The 21,601-nt window shown below is 40.2% G+C and overlaps 1 protein-coding gene across 5 annotated transcripts in view; it reads right to left on the reverse strand.

Annotated features, from left to right (window-relative positions):
* The window catches only part of slc16a1a (solute carrier family 16 member 1a), a 119,270-nt gene that overhangs the window by 41,458 nt on the left and 56,211 nt on the right, over positions 1-21,601 (reverse strand). Inside the window, exon 2 of one of the 5 annotated variants that reach the window (XM_037102226.1) lies at positions 21,345-21,393. The exons of the other annotated variants lie outside the window; for them this stretch is intronic. The gene's annotated coding sequence lies outside the window, so the exon portion shown is untranslated. The remainder of the gene's footprint in view (positions 1-21,344; positions 21,394-21,601) is intronic. 5 annotated transcript variants of the gene reach the window in all.

Here is a 21,601-nt window from a genome sequence, read left to right on the forward strand (position 1 = left end):
TAAAATACACATTTAGTTCTAATGCAGTATGTAACGTACAAAGTAACTACTAACTTAAATTATCCAATAAATGTAGTAGAGTAAAAAGTACAATAATTGCCTCCAAAATGTGGTGAAGTAGAAGCATAAAGTAGCAGAAAAAGTAAATACCTGAATAAATGTACTCAGTTACATTGCATCTGTTGCTACCAGCACACAGCACAGTGAACACACAGGAATGCACACACTATTATTTGCAAACTCTGCAGTATTTGATCCCAGTATGATCACTGTAAAGACAGCTTTCCAGGATCTAATTATTAGTGCGATGCCCTCAGGGGTTTGAAATGCTTAATAGCTGTAGTAAGCTGTAAGGCTATGAATTATTCATCACTTAAAAGACAGTGAAACTTTTTTTTCATTCAAGGAGAAAAAGTGGAGACGACTGTAATGGATACGAACACAGTGGCGATAGTTAAAAAGGCTGACATTGTGGAAAAGTTTAGCTTTGGTGCTACAGTGCCTAAATATTAAGGATATTTTCAGGAGTGGGTAAATTATGCTACAAGCTCAGTTTCAGCTCTTTTTCACTAGTTTCATCTACAGAGACTTGCGTGAAGCTGACAGACCATGCCCAGTCTGCGACAGCTGATGAAGGGCCCCGTTATTGTAAATAAAAATTTCTGCGGTTGTCAGTCTGCCTTCTTTTTCACTTGAATTAAAATCCTTGCAGCAGGAAAAAAAATCCTCTTGTCCCCTCTTGCCCTCACTTAATATATGGAGGGGTTTCAAATAATCCTCATGAAGTTGATCTCATGCGGCTGGGAATCTCAAGAAAAGCATTTATACATAATGCGACCTGTCCATCTGATAGACCTGTAAGGAATAGATAGTCATCACCACCCCTGCACATTCGGAACACCCACGCAGTCTCTCAATCGTCTCATTTAAAGAGGGCATGAATGGGAAGGAAAATGTCATTAGTGAGATAGGTAATCTGTTTCTGGAGAGGAATCAAAGATCATAATTGGATTTTCTTCAAGGCTGCTCAAAGCTTTTCAGAGTCTCAGCCCACTATCATATTAATGATTGTAAGCCGACTGAGCTTGAGAGGATGCTCGGTGAAAAAATGGCCACCTCTATAGGTGCCCGCCTATAACTTAAGTCAGATTAAAGCGACAGAGCTGTCACAGAAAATCCTCTTCAGAGCTGTAATGGTTAAATGGATTCACATTATGTACATTAAATGCTATGTGAAAGCAGACAAATACGAAGGGAGGAGCTGGAGGAGGAGTAAAATGATTTAAACATGAAGTGAAACACTTATGTGTTTTTTCTAAGGGTAATACAGTATTTTTGAACCCGGGCTGTAGTTTATTACATAACTGGTAAATATGTATAGACTGATACAATATGTTTCTAAGAAATCAAGGCAGAAGTAGACCAACAGCTCATTCTGTGAGGTAAAATTTCTGTTTTTGTCTATGGAGTCTGGTGGCCTTGAGCTGAGCAAGGGCTGGTTTCTGGGCGGCCAAACAAATGACCAGGCTGCAGTCAAAACAAATTTGTTTCTCAATCAAATCTAAAACAAAAGTTCCCGAACTATTATTTGCAGGTGAGCAGATTTTGAGCGGATTTTCGGACGCTATGGTCACAAACGTAGGCATCAACAACTCTGTATGCTGATGATACATTCCAACAAGGCAAGACTGAACACATCACTCTCCAAACAATCACACTGTCAAGTCGCAGAGAAGTTTCTGTTCATTTAAGCTTGACTCTCCACAAACCTGCTGCTGGATTCTGCTCAGTGGTTCTGATTCACTTCCGTCTCTTTGGATTTGACAGTGCCATTGCTTGATGTGCGACACAACTGAAGAGAACTGATCTGTAGAAATCCCATCCCATGAATCACACGTCAAACCACCTCCAGATGTGGGTTTTGCTGTCGAGACCTCCTAAAATCAATCTAAATACAATCTGGATATTCCAGTCGATCCCTAGTCTTAACATAGCCAAAAAGGGGACTCACTATTTGTCAACTCTGTAGAGATCCTTCCCATAACGTTTTCAGACACTTTTAACAATTTGAGCCTAGGAATAGCAAAAACAAGCACTTTTCATGGGTTTCATGGATTTACTAGGCCTACTAATACCCTTGAAGTCCAACACACCCAAACATTCAATTCACCTGTAACTTGGTGATACTTAGCATTTATAGGATTTGGAGGGTGGTTTAATTTTTTGTTTTAACCTTTCGGAAACCAAAAATCCAAGAGCACAGGTGTATGGAATGGATCAGACTGTGCCTTGGTGTGCTGTAACTGGGCGCTACTTACAGGGCCAGGGTGCACATCAATATTCAACAATATTATTTTGCTGTTCCATTCATGACTAGCATAAATGTTGTGTGGGAGTTGGGCCTGTATGCTATCAGAGTTGAGGCTAACAAAAAAAATGTTGGTTTTTTTCTGTTTGGGGAAGTTAGACTCATTGTCACACAAGATATATGTATCATCCTAAAAAATCTTTAATTGAAAACATACGAATATTAAGAAATATGTTCAGACATGAAAGCTAAGCCATAAAACTAAATTGTTCTTGCAATACGTATGTTATTGTGCCTGTCATCTACTTATTAAGAATAACTAACTCCATATCACCATAATACACAGACGGTGCCGTTTCTTTATTTGCCTTTCTTCCAGTTGGATCATCAGCAGGTGAGAGCACCAAGTTTTTGCCTGGGACTTGAAGCTTTAGCTCCAGTGTCTTATCTCACATGTAGCCATCAAATGCACATTTTTGACCTCTCTTACAAGATTCTCACTTTAAAATGAAACGGTTGGAAACACTTAACAAAGTCCAAAGCCAGAGTGAGAGCATTCATCCAACTCAGACAATTTAATCATCTCAGCTGTCATGTCAGCCAGCGAAATCTCCAGTTTCACAGCTAGAAAATGGAAAGCACGCTTTTGTCCACCACTGCCTGAAATCAAAGGACACATTTCCTCAAATTATTTGTAATTTTTGATCTACCATTAGTGTGCGTCAAGCCAGAATCATAGGTTGTGTTAACCCCTGTAGTATATAGGAAGCTGCCACAAATCCCTCTCCCGTCGTCCTGCTAATGAGCTCCATTTTACTTCTTACATGAATTGAAAGGTTCACAGTTGGAGCACATCACAGAACATCAAGTTTCACTATAAAGAATAATTTAGTAATCTGGTTACATGCTGACACTAACAGCCGCTTGTCTGAAGCTGCTGAATGACATGAAAGTGTATTAGAGAAGATAGGTATTCTGTTTCTGGCATTAATGTATTCCCGTCCAATGTACGCATATTGCATTTTGTGCCTTAATTCAGTGAAAGATGAAAGTTTCTTTTTTTTGTGTGTGTTTCCTGTAAATATTTGATGTATATACTGCACCCTTGAACATTAGTTTGACTCCTACAGGAAACAGGGCACGATCATGTGTAGGGAGGGGTATCAAGTTTTAACAGTACTACTTCTCCTACTGATACTATTTATCAATACGGCACTTTAATTGTACTTTAATTGGTTAATTTTGTTATTTTTTTAAGGGAAGAAAATCAAGCAAATTCAGATACAGCTAGCAGGTAATAGTCTAGTTGAGATTCAATTATCTTTCGGGGTATCAGATCTCTAATCTATGAATTCAGGAATAACCCAAATCAGCACGAATGCTCTTCTGATTAGACTCAGACCAAGTACAACACAGTAAGCTGGTCCATTAGATACTTGTTAACTTAATTTTTCAGAGGCTAGTGACTTAAACGCTAATCTACACTGCTGAAATGTTATTGATGGTCTGTAAACCTAGCTAACAATCTGCATTGGTCCAAACTGGGTGTTATCTGAGCGCTCTAGTTCAGATCGTATTTATCAACGCATATTTAGAGCGACATAATTAGCGGGCAAACAGTTGAACCATTTAACCCTGTCTGTGTGCTGTAGTTAACACTGTGAAGGCTCCAGGCAGCTAGCATACATGACGCACCTGAGATGGATGTGGCTAGGCAATGCATTTATCTGCCTGTATTGTGTGTTTTTTTTGTATTTTATATAATTTCATATTCACACAATACAAAATATTCTTGTGTTTCTGTTCTAATATGCAAAAGACTTGCTGCACTCGAACATTGTCCACACTGAAAATGACAAAAACAGAGATCTATCAATGATTTATCAATCGTGGACGAATGTTTTAATTTCTCCAATTTCAGAATATGTAATTTATAAACTGTATCCTTTAATGCTGCACATCAGTTTGACCATCGCAGGAAATACGGCAGATTCAGAGTATATTAACGAAAAACTGTCAGTTTAATCTAATTCATTTTGATCTCATACTGTGATACACCCTTTCTCAAGTCAAACTCAGCACATTAATGCTGAACATGACAGCAGATGATAATTATCACAACATTTAACTTTCAGTCAGTCTGATCAATCTGAAATGACGCTGGTGTCTAACTAGATGGTGATTCTGCAGTTATGAAAGAGGGTAGCTATAATCTGAAGTACTGCCGATCTGAAGTGCTTTGAATATTGCTGTAATGGTGCCACACATGGAGTTATTACAGTGATGTTATTTCTCACACAGCTGTGGTCCCTCAAACTTTTGTTATATTACAATTATACACCGGGTTTATGAGTCAAACTCAGAGAGGGCAGCTGAGGCAAGACTTTCCGAGATAACAGGCAAAAGACACATCAAATGTACCTCTGCCACTGGTGCACGCGTTTTCTGCTTCTGTTTCTCCCTTTGAATAAAACTGTAAAGTCAAGAATGGAGGAGTTGGATTTGGCAATCTCTGCTGATGTGAAATCTCTGAGTGGAATGTTGTTAAAAATGACTCTTCTTCCAGTTCATCGGCTTTTTCTCCAACTTGAACTGAGCTCCCATTGGCTGCTGGCAGGGCAGCACTCTGATTCTACCCTTGCCAAATCTCGGACAGCTTCACCTTACGCAAGCCTGCACTGCCAGACTGGAGCTGACAAAATCAAACACGCCTGAGAAGTTGTACTTCTGCTGAGCCTGGTGTAAAGGCAAGAAGATGATAAAGCAGATGACAAAGAAAAAAACCAGGGAGATTCAAAGAAATGTTCTGGTATTGCTGAGAAGACTTGGCAGCACGATAGCCAGACGCCAAATACTGCAGATAGTGTGGCGAAGTTTTCTGAAGATGTTCAGATCTTGAAAAGCAGAAAAAATACACATCGACCTGGTACTACAAAAACTTCACCTGATGTTCTATCGGACTGGGGGTGAGTAAGTAATGACTGAATTTTCATTTGTGGATGGACCGTTCCCTTTAAGACTGCACCGCATGTTTGTTTATAATATGTCAGCCATTTATCTGACATTATGGAAACAAACCCTCATGTGTGTCTACGAGCCTGAAGCTACGAAGGGTCCCTGCAGCTGATGTGAAATGACCACAGGGAGCAGCAGGCAGACTTGAACACCTCAGAGGGATTTTCTTCTGTCAGGTTGCATTTTTGTTGCATCATGTCTCCCTTGCCTCTCTGATGATAGGCTGCTTGTGCTGACCCATCCTCTCCACTGCACTGCAACTCAATAAGAAGAAGTCATTAACAATTTCAAAGCCGACGAAGATTGAACAGACATTAAAAAACCATGTTTTTTTTTTCCAAAAGGGCACCGCTTTAGATGTGAATACAGGGGTGTTCGCCGTTACCACAAAGTGTTTGCTGACCCTTAAAGTGAACAGTAGTTAACCCTGTTGCAGTTTAAAGAAGACTATTTCATCTAAACGGAGGATGTAGTCCAGTGCCCAAGGAATTACCTCTATATTGGACAATTCTGCACTTAGCAGTCTTCCCTATAGTGTTTGCCTTACTTTACTGCTTATTTAGTTGATCCTGTTTGTTCCCTGTGGGGGTCATAAGGCCACAATGAGCTCCCTCCATCTTTTCCCCTGGCAACATGGCAGCAGCACCCACCCGGAGTTCGGCTCATTTGGCAAGCTCCTCCGTCACAGCTCTGTGCCCGGTCAGTGTTGGTCTTCTAGGTTTTCTTTTGCCTCAAGGAGTCGATCTCAGCACACTGAAGAAAGGGAATCTACCTCCACTCAAAGCACATGGCCCAGTTTAACAGTTGACTCTGCCTTACTTCAGTGATGATGTGCTTGTTTTTAGTTTTTCTGAATAATTCAAGGATATCTGGAGCCCTAGAAAGTGTATAAACTCTTCAGTGTTTTTCATATTGTGCTATATACAGTAACAGTGCGCTGCTAAGGGCTGTCAGATAACTACAAGTGAGACTGGCCTGAGATTGGATCGCATCACCAACTCATAATGGACTCAAATTAAAATTTTAGCAAAAACTTAAATAAACTTAAATGGATTATTTTGGGCAGGTAAGCAGCTTAAACCAGTCTATTTTTCTGAACTTATCTGAGTCCATGTTAAATTATCAATCATATTACAAAAAATCAATGTTCAATCCAGCTAGGAATAACTGACACAAATGTGACGTAAATGTCGATAAAAATGATGTACTAACTGAAAATTGAAGGTCTTCTATTCCTTACCATTTTTTGATGAATGTGACAGTGGAAAAGGAATTTTCCTGCATTGTGTGCAACATTAAAACATTTTAAATGTAATTTTGTGGGTATCTGTCTAATCTCAATCATCATCATGCTTCATGTGTTGTAACTACAATATTTCCACGACCTTTACCATACTGTGGTTGACATGTGCATTTATTGTTCAATAATCTAATATTATTGATGTAAAAAATGAAGTAAAAAAAAAAAATAATGAAAAAAATAACTTTTCTAAGAGGTACCTTTATTTTGAAATCACCCTGGGATGTCTGTTCAAGCTCACGTCCTTGCTAAAGATTCAAACAGAGCTAGCACCATGATGAAAATGGAAAGAAGCCAAGAACAAGATTATGTTGATATTTACTCCGCTCCCAGGAATAAATCAACACTGTGGAAATAATTTCGGATTTTGGAGAGAAGAAAGGGTCAACAGACAAACAGGCCATCTCACCCGGCAGTCCGCTAACTTGTTGCTCTCGCTGCGACAATATTAGCTGTTCTGTTTCAACAATGCGGGCTAAAATTAATGCTGACTAAAATTAACTGTGGTATATTGCTGAGAGCTGTAGTGGCACAGTAGTGGATAAGAAAACACTATACATGCAATCTGTAAAGCCAAAATTTGAAGAAAAGTCTGCTGGCTGTTTAGGCTAATTTATGCAATGTAAAACGCTGCAAGTCTAATCTGATAATGGTGACTTGCAAGAAAATAATCGATTTGTCTCTGAGACATTTATAATTGAGTCTGTACTCTTGTTATAATGTGCTGTTGTTAAGCCATGTTTTGATATTGTCTCAGATCATTCGCAGGTTGCTGAACTGAATCAAATCAAAATCACAGCATGGCAGACTTTGTGATGTCCGTGATCTTGCCTGTTCTTCAAACAATCATTGTAGTATTAATCTCATAATAAACTTGTGATTCACCCTTATGCTCATGTGTACAAAATGTCTGCAGCCAGAGGCAACATGCAAAGCACGTAGCGTAACGAGCAGCACAGCAGCTGAAATTCAGAACCCACTGATAACAGCTGAGATTTTAAACACATTTTTTTCTCCACGGCATCATTTTCTGCCACTGTATCCACACAAAAGGGAAGAAAATGCTAATTTCTGTTCTAAAATCTCAAACAGAGCGGTGTTGACTCGAGTCTTTAATCACATCCAGGTAGACAGAATCACCTGTAGTGGTGGATTTGCCGGGGCCATTTATATTCAAGGTTGATTACAAGTAGGGTGTCATTTGCATTATCAGAGACTCAGCACTAATGAGACTCCTGGTTTTAGGCCTTAATTGGATTGCTTCACCACAGTCCCTTATTGATATTTGCATGCCACAGTTCATCATGATAAGTAATGAGAAGATTATGCACTGGGGGTATCCAATTGCAAACTCCATCTGTGAAGTCAGGGGAGCATTGTCCGGCCTGTGCCGTTCCCACGGGGGCTGAGAGGGCACAATGGCATGCGATGACAAACACACATGGTCACACATACAGGACAGCGTAGATACAGAGGAGAGCGTTCTAGTCAGAGTCTGATTACTGATCCTCCTTTATACCTTATATCAGCTCATGTTTACCATTTCGGCGGCAGTTGTTGTTTACCTGCTCTGCGCTATTAAGGCTTCGACAAGAAATAAATTACTACCATGCGAGCCAAAATTAAGCAAACATCTGCCAGAGACCGAGGTAAGGGGATTAAAAAGAGCGTAGCTACCTCAGAGAAACATAATCCAAAAAGAAGCATTTGCAAAATAAAAGACCTGGGATTGGATAGGCTCGGGTTCCTATAGGGCTAATTTCTTTCACTTTATGAGAAAAGACCTCCACTTCATATCCAGACGATGTAAAACACTCACAAAGCCATCAATCACACTGGCGGGAAAGCCTCACAGCACCGTTATAATTTATATATTTTCCACCACGAAACAGAACCTAACAGCCTGCGAGAAAATGTCAATAAAGCTGTGGGACAAAACCTTTGACTCATTAAGGTAGATAATGAAACAAAACCTGCTCATCAAGAACACATTTGTCTAAAAATGAAAATGGCAAAATGTTTATGGAATGTGGTACAGATGGCGCTTTTCCTGTGGGCATCAGAGCGTGGAGGCACTTTGGCTGGAATTCAGAGAAATTACTTTCGATCATTATAACTTGTCAATTAGCTGGGAAATGGCTGCGCATCTGCGTAACAAATGTTGTTTTGCAAAAATTGTCATCATATTGTGCATTTACACTTGTTGTGATTCGTACCGGCACACGTTTCTCCAGAAGGATCATTCACCTGGTTATCCATTTTTCATGAATCTTTGTAGGGAAAAGAAGAAAAAACAGAAGCTATTCTCATATTCTTTAAGCTTACCTCTCCTATAAGCTACTTTTCTCCAAGGAAAATCGTGACTATTCGTATGAATCTGCACACGAGCTACAGGATTTTGCATACATCTGGGTTTTGACACCACACATGCACAGCGCTGTCACCGTACTCGTGTACTTATTTTCAAAGATTTGAGCAGAAACCATCTGATAGGGAAGAGGGGAAACCTGTGGGCTTTCCACTGTGGACACCTCCGAGGTCCACGACTGCTGGTTTGGTGCAGCGTGAATAACATGAAAAACATTTGTCTCTGCTCGACAGTCAGAGAGAAAAATGGAACGGGGCTCGCAAAAGAACCTCATACTGTTGTTGTTTCACCAATTTCTCCGCATTTTCCCCCCAAATGCATTTCAGCACCTGGGGGTTTGATTTAATGGATGGATAGATAACATGGCTGTAATGGATTCATGTGCATATGAAAATATGTCTCATTTAAATTAGGGTCCGTTTTCAGGTTATGCTGCAATCAGGGTCTTTGAAAGGACGTCCTGTTTGTGTAGGAAAAAAGGCTGCACTGTTTTTGCCGCAGCGTTTTTCAAAACCTCGCTGTCATGTCAGACATGATGTGGCTACATCTGCAACTGTCGAAGCATTGGTCTCTTCTGACCTGAACTGGGAGCTGGGAATACGCCCAGAGCAGTATTTGACACCTCAGTGAATCTTATTACCATAAAGCAGAGGGGAGAGAAAAAGCTGCACTTACACAGCATGAAATATAGAACAGTGTCCCCCAGCCAGCTGTTCTGTCATAGCTCACGGTTGAGGCATGACGAGTGTCACAAATGAGCAAAAATGTTTCGTTTTGGAGAATTAATCGGTGCTGAAAAGGTTTACACGAATCAGCGCGGTCGCTCGCTGTGTTTATTTCCTTTAAAAGTGTTGTGAGTGAATAAAAGTGGTGACAGCATGCTGCCGGTCTCAGAGCGGTCAGTGCAGCATAAACTTGGCTGTGGCTTCCACCGCTTGGCCTCTCCTGCTTTATCTAATCACTCAGACATGGCCAGGCCTCAGGCATGCTGCCCTAACTCGACACTAGCTCCGGGCAAGGTTGAGGCAGAGGGTACACATTGGCTAAAAGCACATCCACAATCATATCCCCGAGATTATCGACAGTAACAGCCAGACATCCTCTGCACCTCTTGTCTCTTCTTCCACTTCCACCGCTTATTTTTAATCACACCCAGGTTCATTTTATATTCAAGTAAAGTGGACATTTTTGTTGCACAGTAAAAACCTCAGTGAATGAATCATGAGATATGCGAGCAGAACAGCTGATTAAAGGCGCATAATGAATGAAATATGTAGCGAGGATGTGCTAATTCAGCTCATAACTGATTCTGCTCCTAACTTTGTTCGTACAAGACAAATAAAGGCACCAATGAGCTTTTACTGAATCTTAAAGACTGCGTATACATGCAAATGTGATTCTTTGAAGGAAATTTTACTTTGTAGGTTTGTTTGTTTTTTTATATTTAAGTCAGCCAAATATTTTACCGGAGCAAACTTTCATTACTTTTAGATTGGCTAACCCTGTTGTAATATATTTCTAGGGAGTTATGATGCAGCTAATAAAAACAAATGGAAAGGTCGCACATTTTTCATCACAGAAAGAATAAAATAAACACATCGTCACCACCAAAGATGCTGAAGAGCCAGTCTAAGATACAAAGTTATGGCTGTGCGTGAAAGTTTGTTTTCTCCAGACCGAGCGGCTGACTTTCCTCCAGTGCCCTGAAGGGCCTCATCCAGCGAGAAACTCAGATACGTTGCATCAGTAATCTCTCCACCTCTCTTTGTGTCTTATTGGCCGCAGGTTTAATGAGGCATCAAAGCAGCGAGGGATCTCTGAGACGAGAGGCCTCCTCGGCACGCTTCCTTCTGATGGTCTGGCAGATGCAGCACTTTCAAAGCATAAAGAAGTGGGCATCAATGAACGATGGTTGGAGGCTTCCAAAGGAGAGCTTTCTGCCAACATCATGGGGAAATGTTTTATAAATATATTTTGTTTTATTTTGTGAAGTGTTAGACGTACAATAGAAATGCTAAGGTGAATTTTCTCTTTCTGAGTTCTGAGAGGACAGGGAATTACTTTGAATGTACCACCAGACTACTTCTTTCCTCAAGACTTCTCAACTCATCATCACCAAGCCGCCATGAAAAATGGATTTTACGAGTCAGAAAGAGTATGACCTGGTGACAGGAATTAAGAATAACTATGCAGAAATAGCCAATCTTCTCGCTCATGCTCTCTATTGATTATGTTAGTCACCGAGGTCAAGTCAACATTCCCACCCTTCTGGCTGTTCATTAACAAGGTACTTAAAAGCAGCTGAAAATCTTATATTTGCTGAGCTCCTCTGGTTCAAAGGGATTGGTTTTCCATAGGATTGGTATATTTAAATTCACTTTCTTGCAGAGGGCAAGATGAGAAGGAAGTTAGCTTAGCTTAGAATTAATCATCGAGGTATAGGGAAACATAAAAAGCGAAAATCTGCCAAAACGGTCCCTCCGGATTTGATTAATTAACATGTTTATCTTGTTTGTTTAATTCACACACAAACAGAACACAAGGCTGGAGTCCCCGCTGGTTTTCTGGCAACCTCACCGCGATGACAACTTGCCTTTTTTTTTTTTACACTTGTACTATGATATAATGTAGATCCAGGCTTGCTGTTTTTCCCCCTAGTTCAAGTCTTTGTGCTAATTTAAGCTAACATCATATTTACAGGACACACACGAGAGAGGCTTCAATCTTTCCATCCAACTCCCGGCAGGAGAGCAGATAAGCACACATCTCAAAAATAGCGTTCTATTTCTCTTAATACCAACAGAAAGTGCAGCAATTAATCATATGCCAACGGTATAATATGTTACCGGACGTAGAGATGAATTAGCTTTTTTGATCTGCATCAAGAGTTTTTCACAAGTCTAGCATGTAAACATCAAGCTGTGAGCTCCGACATTATTTCAGGACCCAGAGCAGGGGCTGTAATTAAACCCATGCTGAAATATTTCTATCATTTCTGCTCTGGACAGCACAGAATCCTGTGGCAAATTGTGCGCTGCCGACTACAGTGTGTGGGGTCAGTCTCTCAGGCGTGTTTAGCTGGGCTGCCTTATCCCCTGTTCAATCTTGCCTTTTGTTTTCCTTCATGAAAATAAATGAAACAGTGCAGTCATCTGCAGAGGCGAGCAGAGCCCTCTTGACTGAGGAGGCCTTCGGGCTTCGTCAGGCTTTTCCAGCACGTTGTCATGGCAGTTCAGAGAGACTGAGGGAGAACATTGCAGCCCAGTGCTGCTGTGGAATGACAATAGGAAAAGGGCTAGGGAGGGGATTGCTAATGCAGAATGCCAATCATAGCAATGTTGTTCTAATGTGCTGTATGAAAGACAGGTAATGGAAGCCTGAGCCCCACGTTCCTCCTGAAGGACAAAGGAGATATTATGGAAGAAAGACTAAAAGAGATGGATTGTGGCGCTAAAAATATGCAGACATGTAACAAAACTGATCAAACCTCTCCAACCAACACTTATCCTACCAGCCATCTCAAATATTTCATTAAGTTGTTCCAGACCTGAGTGTTATAATTTAGCGCTTGTAATTAAAAACATTACCAACTGTGTCCTATTATTTCCCGTATAATTGTTAAACTATACTGCGTGGGATGGTGAATAACACCGCTGATTAGAAAGCAGAACAATGGGAATAATGATGCTTAATGACGCAGTTCAAATGGGCTGCCCTCAAGTTGAATTCAAGCTGTTAGATCAGAAAGTTTTTACAGAGTTTGCGGGTGTCTTATATTTCAACCCTCTTATATGGCTTTATTTGCTCAAAGGCTGCAAGTTTAGAGGGATGAAGAACCAGCCCAGGAGAGAGCAGTGAGGTCTTAATGAGTTACGTAACTTCCCCGGCGCCGCACATCCTCTGATGTAGCACCAGCCCAAGATTTTGGAGGACTTAAATCTAATCCACAGATGGAGGGAGATTTGCAGGTAGACAGGCTGGAATTCTTATTTGATGGCTTTCTTTTTCCAGGCAGAGAGAGATGTCAGCAGACCCTTTTGCACAGTGATAGACTGAACGGGCTGCGGCATAGATTATTTTCATCATCAACTGATATTATTTTCTCCATTGTCTGATCAATCCTTGGGCCACACATCATGAGAAACTAGCAAGTAAATGTACATCAACATTTCTCACAAAGTGGCACTATTAAGTTGTTTAAAACTGTCAGTTTGTTGCGCCATCGCGGTGCCAGTCTGTCTGTTTCTGTGTCTACAGCGTATCTTAGCAATATTTAGCAGCTGTTTGTGCACAGTGTTTCCTCTGATTTCTTACTTGTTGCTAATCTTATGATGTATTTGTCACCCATGGAGACAAAATTGCTTGGTTTTATAAGTTCTTGAGGTAGGTGACACAATGCAAACTTTGTGAAATGCTGTCTCTGACAAATTCTTAATAATTTAGACATCCTTGGAAATGTTATACTTGAAGTTAACTCTGTCTTTGTGTCAAAAAAACACCCTGACCGTTGACGTACGTGTTCATTTGCTATGTGCAAATAAATGAGATCCAATCACAAGTGAGAGAAACATTCGAGATTTAAAACCCACATTTTTAGACTTTCACTGCAAAACAGGGCCAAGGATAATGCTTAACCCACAATGAGCACAAGACAGTGACTGTTATTCTTGATTCTTCACTAAGTTTTGTGCTTAGCATAACTTAACATAACATAACATAACATAACATAACATAACATAACATAACATAACAAGAACATAAAATCCAATAAGCTGTGTTGAAAAAATATAGATACAATTTGAATATCACTTTTAAAGTCTGATAAAACACAACTAATAAAAAAAACTTTATCATCATTAAAGCTATATTCTTAGCTTAATCTGTGTTATATAAGTAAAATGCCTAGAAGTGTTTGGCAACCATTGCAAAAAAGTTTTAAAGTTTCAAAGAGCTGCTCAGACCATGTCTAAAACCTGAAGCCTGTCAAACCAGCTAGAAACACATAATGAAGGCATTCCTGTAATTATTCCTCAAATTAGCATCCAGTGTTTTTATGTCAGACTCAGGAAGCTGCCTCTTTGAAATCACTTCAGTAAATTTAGAGAATGCACTAACACGTGCCCACTTGGGAATGCACACTTTTGATGTAATTACTGATTTATCTTGAAATTAGGAGAGATTATTGCATCCCCAGCGGATGCAGATAAATCTGTGAGTATCCTTAAAATAGCCTTTTTACAGCCACACTCACACCGACTGGCAGCAGGTAGAGAGATTGGCACGGTTCCTTCATTTGCAATTTCCTGACACATTCCTGTGAAAAATGATTCTGTTTAATCCTCAGAGGTCTGTATCACAGAATAACATATGCAGACTTTAGGATAAGTGAGGAATTAATTGCATTTACACCTGCATGCTGTAGCTCAGTACCAGCCATTGGAGGTAAGTAAGTATATCTAGTAAAATACTGTAAATGTATACAGTGTACTTCTAAGTGGTTATGAAACAGTCTAAATTTAATACTGATGCCTCTATATGACTCAATATGTAAAGACCATCAGCAAGATGTTTGCCTGATTGCAAAAGACTTGGTATTTTCTATGGTGGAGTGCTGAGAATGAATTGAAGAGTGTCACAGCTGAAGGAAAGAAGCTCCTCTGCAGTCTGGTTGTCTGGCAGCAGATACCTCTGCATTGCCAGACAGTCGCAGAACAACTGTCTTAAAACGTTTTTGCATTGACCTTGCCACCCAGGTATATCAGAATATTTTTTTTTGTCAAAGAGCTGAATTAATTTGCTTTGTTGATTATGACTATTTCCCACACGCACATTGCAGTGATGATGCTGAAGTTATATATTACACAGCCCCTCCTTCAGTATGCGTCAAATATTGCACCTTTTATCCCACTCAAGCATCGAGTTTGGCATCATCACTGTTGCCATCTTGGTTTTTGAAGCCAGAAGTGACCATATTTGGATGAGAGGGCGAAGCTGGGAAGGATTTCCTGATCTGACTGAATTGGATTGACTGAATCTGACTGAGAACTTGAGGACACGCTGTGGTAGTGATCCGTCAATTTCAAGGAAGCCACGCCCTAAATACCCTGCTTCATCGTCCCTTTTACTCTTAATAGGAACATCATTTTTAAAAGATGGACAGCATGCTGTATTGAAGAAGATTGAAACTGGAGATTGAGCCCATAAAGACTAACCCTGCAAATGTTAATCAGTCCATAGTTTATAAACTCAGTGACTCCACTACAATTATTGAATAAGGTCTGTTCCTCCTTACTTTGCAGATTAAAATTTAGCATTATAGGTTAATATATGTTAAAATGAGACTTTATTGAAACCCCATTAAAGGACTGTGCTATTAATTAATCTCTAATTACTGATACTTTTGTGCATTTACTCAAGTAACACTTTAAATGTTTGGCTTTCACTTGTATTAGAGTATTTTTACTTTTACTCCTAAGATCTGAGTAGCTCGTCCACCACTGCTCAGAGAAGAGCATGGAGCAGTTTCATGCTTTTATCTCTGGGATGCCACTGAAACAGCCCATAAGTGTTTATTTTTTCATTTTCATTTTCAGAAGGTGTTACAGGATCTCCATCATGAAATCAATAATAAATCGTAACCTCTCAGGGAGTATTCACACAGGTACGTGGTGTTAATGGCCGAGATGGAGAGTCGGAGTTTGAGGCGGAGCGAATGGCCACTGAGCTGAGGCATGCACTGCACGTTGGGCCTGCCAGGGAAAATAAAGTTCACCAGATCACAGTTCACTCTGGCCCTGTATGTAATCAGTCAGTGGTGGGGCCTGTCTGTCAGCCCCCTGACAGCTGCCTGTGCCGTTAAATGTGCAGAGATCAGTGGTCGTCAGAGCCCTTCGTGTGACAGCCTCTAAACGAGGACTTTAAATTAGTTCCATGGGTGGTGGAGCATTTCGCTTGAGGTAAGCTCTCTCTCCACACACACACACACACACACACACACACACACACACACAGAGACACACACACACACAGACACACACACACAAATGCAAACCTCTATTTCCATCACCACCTCCCGGTCCTCTGCTCCGACTGCCACTGCCATTCCGACTCTGTGATTACATATCATTAATGGCCGTCCTTACCTGATATTCTAATCTGTCTGTCACAGTGCGTTTCCTGTCCCACTATGGACACCCGACGATCTGCTTACAAGGAAATTCAAAGCTATGTTCTATATGAAAAAGACAACAGATTTTTGTCATGCAGCACATGACTATCCATTCTCATAAAACGGTAAATGTAAATATACCCAAGGAGGATTTAAATGCACATATGTTATCTTTACTCCTTCCATGTTTTAATTATGTCAGATAGCAGGCTGTGAAAATGTACTCACTGTAAGATTTTCTCCATACAGTACATCCATGTCTGTCTCCTCTGTCTTTGTAATAACAGCAGCTAAAGCTACACTAAAATTACAGTTTAAGTAGCCGCTGTTCTCTTTTCTTATCCCATAAAATGTCCGTCTTCTTTGTAGTTCATAAATAGGAGTCGTTCACGTGTGTATGGATACCAGATACTTACAACCAGTGCGATAGCTGTAAGTGATCTGTTAGACAGCAAGTTCTTCTGTCTTTAGCCAAAAAGTTTTGAGTGCATTTTCATCTCCTTCCAGCCTCATGGAGGTCAGACCCTGATCTGCAGGTAGCCCAAAAAACAAACATTTGACGTAATCGGGTTTGTGATCCGGTCTAAACGAAGGCGACCGTGTTTTAAGAGGAAGTGAACGCGTCTTACATCTCATCTGGATTCAAGGCCTTTGCACACCAGCAGCCTCATTTATGAACTCACATTCCATAACACTCAAAAATGCGCTTTAAATTATTATTATTGTAAATAATGCACCTTATCCTCTCGCACAGTATGTTCCCCTTACCTTTTCACTTTTACCTCAGTATTTTATTTCATAGCTACTTAAGCATTCAGCTGTTCAAGCGGAAAACAACATATTACTAGTTATTCAAAAATAATGTTTGGCATTTAAATGAACTCTCAGCAAAGTTTTGACAAAGTTAAGGCAGCGTGTTGCAGTTTGGGAAACATATGTGTCCGAGTCTGTGGTGAACTCTGCATGAGCTTTATTAACTACGCACAGCAGTGACACACTCCCAATGAATTCAAATAAATGTTTACAAATAAGTATGACCTGATGTTCTGTCAATCGTGTTTACAGATAAATTAAAAAAAGTTACTTATTACCAACAAACGTAATGTGACTGGAGCACAAAATAAGGAAAACATTACTTCTCTCTGCGTTCTCCTACTTTAGAAACATACTTCACTTGTGACAGAGGGGAGGATAAGCACCTAAAAGAGCATTTTTTTTCTGTGACAAACCAGAAAGGCAATCTTAAGAATGGATGCCTCTGTCACCATTAATCCTGTGCAAATTTCTTTAAAATCTAACCCCAAGTGGTCTCCATAATCTAGGATTACATCGAGTAGAAAAGGAAAAAGAGGCAATCAATCTTCTTTAAAGGTTTTAATCCTTTATGAAATAGACTGGATTATTTCCTTGGGTTAGGCTTTATGACCAGGATTTAATTCCCCTGGAGTTTCAATGCCAGCGTTATGCATTTGCCTCTCTCCCCGGCTCCCTCTCACTCTCCGCCAGGGGATCCTTGATTTATAGATATCATTTGACCTGTTAAGGCAACAGTCTGCCAAAAGTCCAAGATTAAGTGCCAATGTCTGGGCTGACAGCGGTTCCTGCTGCTAATTTTACATGATCTATGGGGCTAATACCTGTTCTCCATCCACCCCTCTACGTTCTGTAGGGGGTCGGTGAGAAACTGCCTTTACTTGAAACCATCAAGCAATTATTGGAGCCAGTTTTGGCACCTGGCATGAAAACCTAGAAAGAGAATTTTACTGGATGTTATAGATGCCCTCCAAGAATGACTTTGCAGGGGGAAATAAGAAATGAACCTCCTCCACAGTCCAGGTGTCTACTACTGTATCTGCAGACTCTTCAAAATGTCTCCATACATTTCTGTGGACTGCTATAACATAGAATTCATGCACTGTATGTGGTGTCACTGAAAAACAGTGGTCCAATTTGGAGTGGTCTCCCTCGAAATCCACATATTAAAACAGAACATGCTTTAATGAGCGACAGGAATGTCCCATTACAAAAGCTCCCTCAAATGAGGTTGCAGCCAAAACTGGTGGACAGAACCAGTGTATCATTTGTCTCCAAAATAACCACAACCCACAACTGCAGGTAATGCTTAATGGTGCTTTCAGACTGTCCATGTATTCTGGGAAAATCAGGACATGACATGAACAGGACCAATTAAAAAAAAAAACGCTGCTGTCAATGAAGTCCACCGTTCTTGTTAGCAAGCCAGGATTTGCCTCTGACCAGTGTTTCCCTCACATGGACTCTCTACCCTAGGCGGGCTGCCTGGGTACACTGATGGCCAACCAACCCATTTTTACTTTTTTGAACACATCCTACAGAATGACACTATCTGTGATCAATGAACTGGTGGACGATCTCCTCTCGCTCTATCCATCAAATCAACTGACAATCTCACATGTTGTGCAGAGAAACAGAGATGCGAGGGATGTTATCTGGTATTACATTCCTCCTGTAAATGCACTGACTGCGATGCGACCCCTCTTATTTAATGTTAGGCCTACTGGTGCCGTTGTTTCGTACAAGCTCGTAAGTGCACCTGGTTGTTGCGACTGGTTTAGATTGCTTCACCAGGCAATGTAATTAACAAAATGCATCCTCTACGTGCGACACACCTTCTGTCATGAATATGGAATGCAAACTCAGAAACATGAGGTGTGTTTTTGTCCAACTTTGTAAAACGTCAACAAAGCAGAAACATACTAGGAAACAGAAACATATGGGTGAAGCGACCCAGTGTGCAGACAAATAAAGCAACGCTATGTAGGCAACCTTCAGAAGAGATTCTGAAAAAGGTAGTTGATTTCTGAGTGTCAAATACCGACACCTGTCAAATATCAAATCATTTTCTGGTTTCTTTATTCCTCTATGACAGTAAACTGAATATCTTTGCGTTGTGCATTTGAATGAGTCATCTTGGGCTTACGGAGAGACAGATCAACATTTTAAACCATTTTCTGTAATTTTATAGACACTAATCGACACATCTGGAGAGACAGTGAAAACAATCGTTACTTGCAGCCCTAGTTTAATTATGCTCAAACATTTCTTGTAGAGAAAACTAAAACTCACCATCTGGACAAAGTGCTTGAGCTCTACTACAATGTAGCAGGAATGTGTGTCTGTGCTATGTTTGTGTGCCAGATCTCACTACAAACTCTGTCTCGGTACAATAATGAAGTGGAGTCATGCAGCCTCAGGATACTCAAGATTTTTGATCTCAAGTTTAAACAATCTAAACTTGTGCAGTTGTGTCTGCCACAGTTTTCCCACCCTTGGCTTATTTGCAGTCATTTGCGTCCACTGATTTCTTTGCACTGACCTTCCATGTATTTCTCCCACGTCTAAAATTTTTGTTTTCAGGCTGAACAGCCTGGCAATATCTTTCAACGGAGGCGATCCCAATACTGAGTGAAAACTTTAGACAGACAGAGAGAATGAGAGAGGACTAATCAGATAGTGAGGACAAACAGGTAGGATGTGATTGACAGATTATCATTAGTGACACGATATGACTGAAATGCAATCAGAGACCGGTGCCTCCTTCTCAAAATCTCATCTACTGCCTCTGCTCTCCAAACAGACTTATGATAATTGTAATAACAGCACTATAATAAAATCTCCCCGCTGTAAATTACTTTCTACCACTTTCTTCCTGTGAGTGTCTCCCAAGAATTAGACATGAGAGAAACTACACGCCCGAACAAAACACTGTAGAGCTCTTGTTGCACAATATGATACATCTGCACAGCTGACAAGTACACAGTAATAAATTGCCTCCAGCTGCTTTAAATGACATAGTATTTTAATTACCACTCAGGAACGTCTAAGAGCAAATTGCTTCCAGTTCACTTCACAATGTATATGACCATGTGCTTTAACATAGCAGAGTCCTCAAAGCTATTGAATGCAATAATCATAGTGTAATATACAGTATGTAATGTTGTTCCTGCTGTTGACAAAATTAGCAAAAATCACACACGTCACCAATGAAGAATGAAGACAGACAACAATTTCAGTCCCAAAATAACATGTTCATGTTCGAGTGGTGCTAAGTCACTGGTGCTAAAAACAGTACTTCGTACAGTATATGTACACAAATGTACACAGTAGGAGAAGACAAGAGAATAGCTGTACTGGTGTGGGAGCCAACACAGAAATGTTAAACACCTTAATGAGATAAAATTCAACAAATTTGTCAAAGGGTGGGAAGCAGAAGCACTTTAAAGAACTGAGGGGATTTTCTCTCAACCAAGACTTCTAAGGCATATTACCCTGTGAGGTGATTAGCATTCCCGCTCATTATACATGTATGTAGGGTTCTCTTCAAACCATTTCAAACGCCTGTACAGTATAAAACACTGCCAATGCCGCAGCACTGCAAAGAAATGTATAGAAAAGTGTTGGTCAAATTATGAAAAACACACATGTAATCTTTCCCTTTGGTCTCATCTCTCAAGATATTACTCACGCCTACACCTAAATCTCAGCAATAAAAATCACCAAGCAAGTTGTCCAGGTTAAACATCAAAAGAAAAACTTGGCTGAATTAGCATAATAGTTTTACTCGATAACAACTTCCTCTGTTGCTGTGGGCTGCCACATAACCTCTGAAATGTGTGGGCAGGCTCTAAGGAGTAAACATGATCATACTTGCGATCTTTATCTACATTGAAAATACATTCAGCCCATTAAAGTTAAGTATGATTCCATGTCTTGGGGTTGTTTCCACTTACAGTATTTCCACAGCAGTTGTAACAAATGATTTTGTGCAGTGTTACTTTGCGAATATGCTCTCGACTCTTGCCGCCGAGCTTAAATTCCAAAACAACAAGTAGCTCTCTATCACAAAACTACTTAAATTGTTCCAGTCATGATGAAGTCCGACATGTTGGGTTTAACAATTGTATTAGCATGCTGTCAGAACTACAGTCATGCTAGAGGCCCTGTGAGGCTGTGTACTGTATATGCACACTGATGAATATTTCCAATCTTTGTTCTAAATGAGTCTCAAGATACTCTTATCCGCTGCTGGGAAGGCATGTTTTTGTTAACCTTGAGAAGCTGCTGTGGTTTAATTCCTTTTCTTCTGTTTCAATGTGATATTTTTCTTTTATCGTATATTGTTGCTGTGATTTTGTACAGCTGCTACCTTGGCCAGGTCTCTGTTGTTGAAGAGATCTTGATCGCAATCAGACTTCCTGGTAAAATAAAGGTAAAAACAAAGATAGATTAAAAAATGTGACCTTTGGGATATAAAATTCTCGTCACATCACCATTTTCATGTGACATGTGCATTAAATATTCTTCTAATTACCATATGAATTACTGACATGGCCTAAAACGCGTTATGTGAGGTCACAATGACCTTGACCTTTGACCAGCAAAATCTAACAATTTGATCCTCAA

This window comes from Acanthopagrus latus, chromosome 6, assembly GCF_904848185.1.
Source record: "Acanthopagrus latus isolate v.2019 chromosome 6, fAcaLat1.1, whole genome shotgun sequence".
NCBI classification, from domain to species: domain Eukaryota; kingdom Metazoa; phylum Chordata; class Actinopteri; order Spariformes; family Sparidae; genus Acanthopagrus; species Acanthopagrus latus.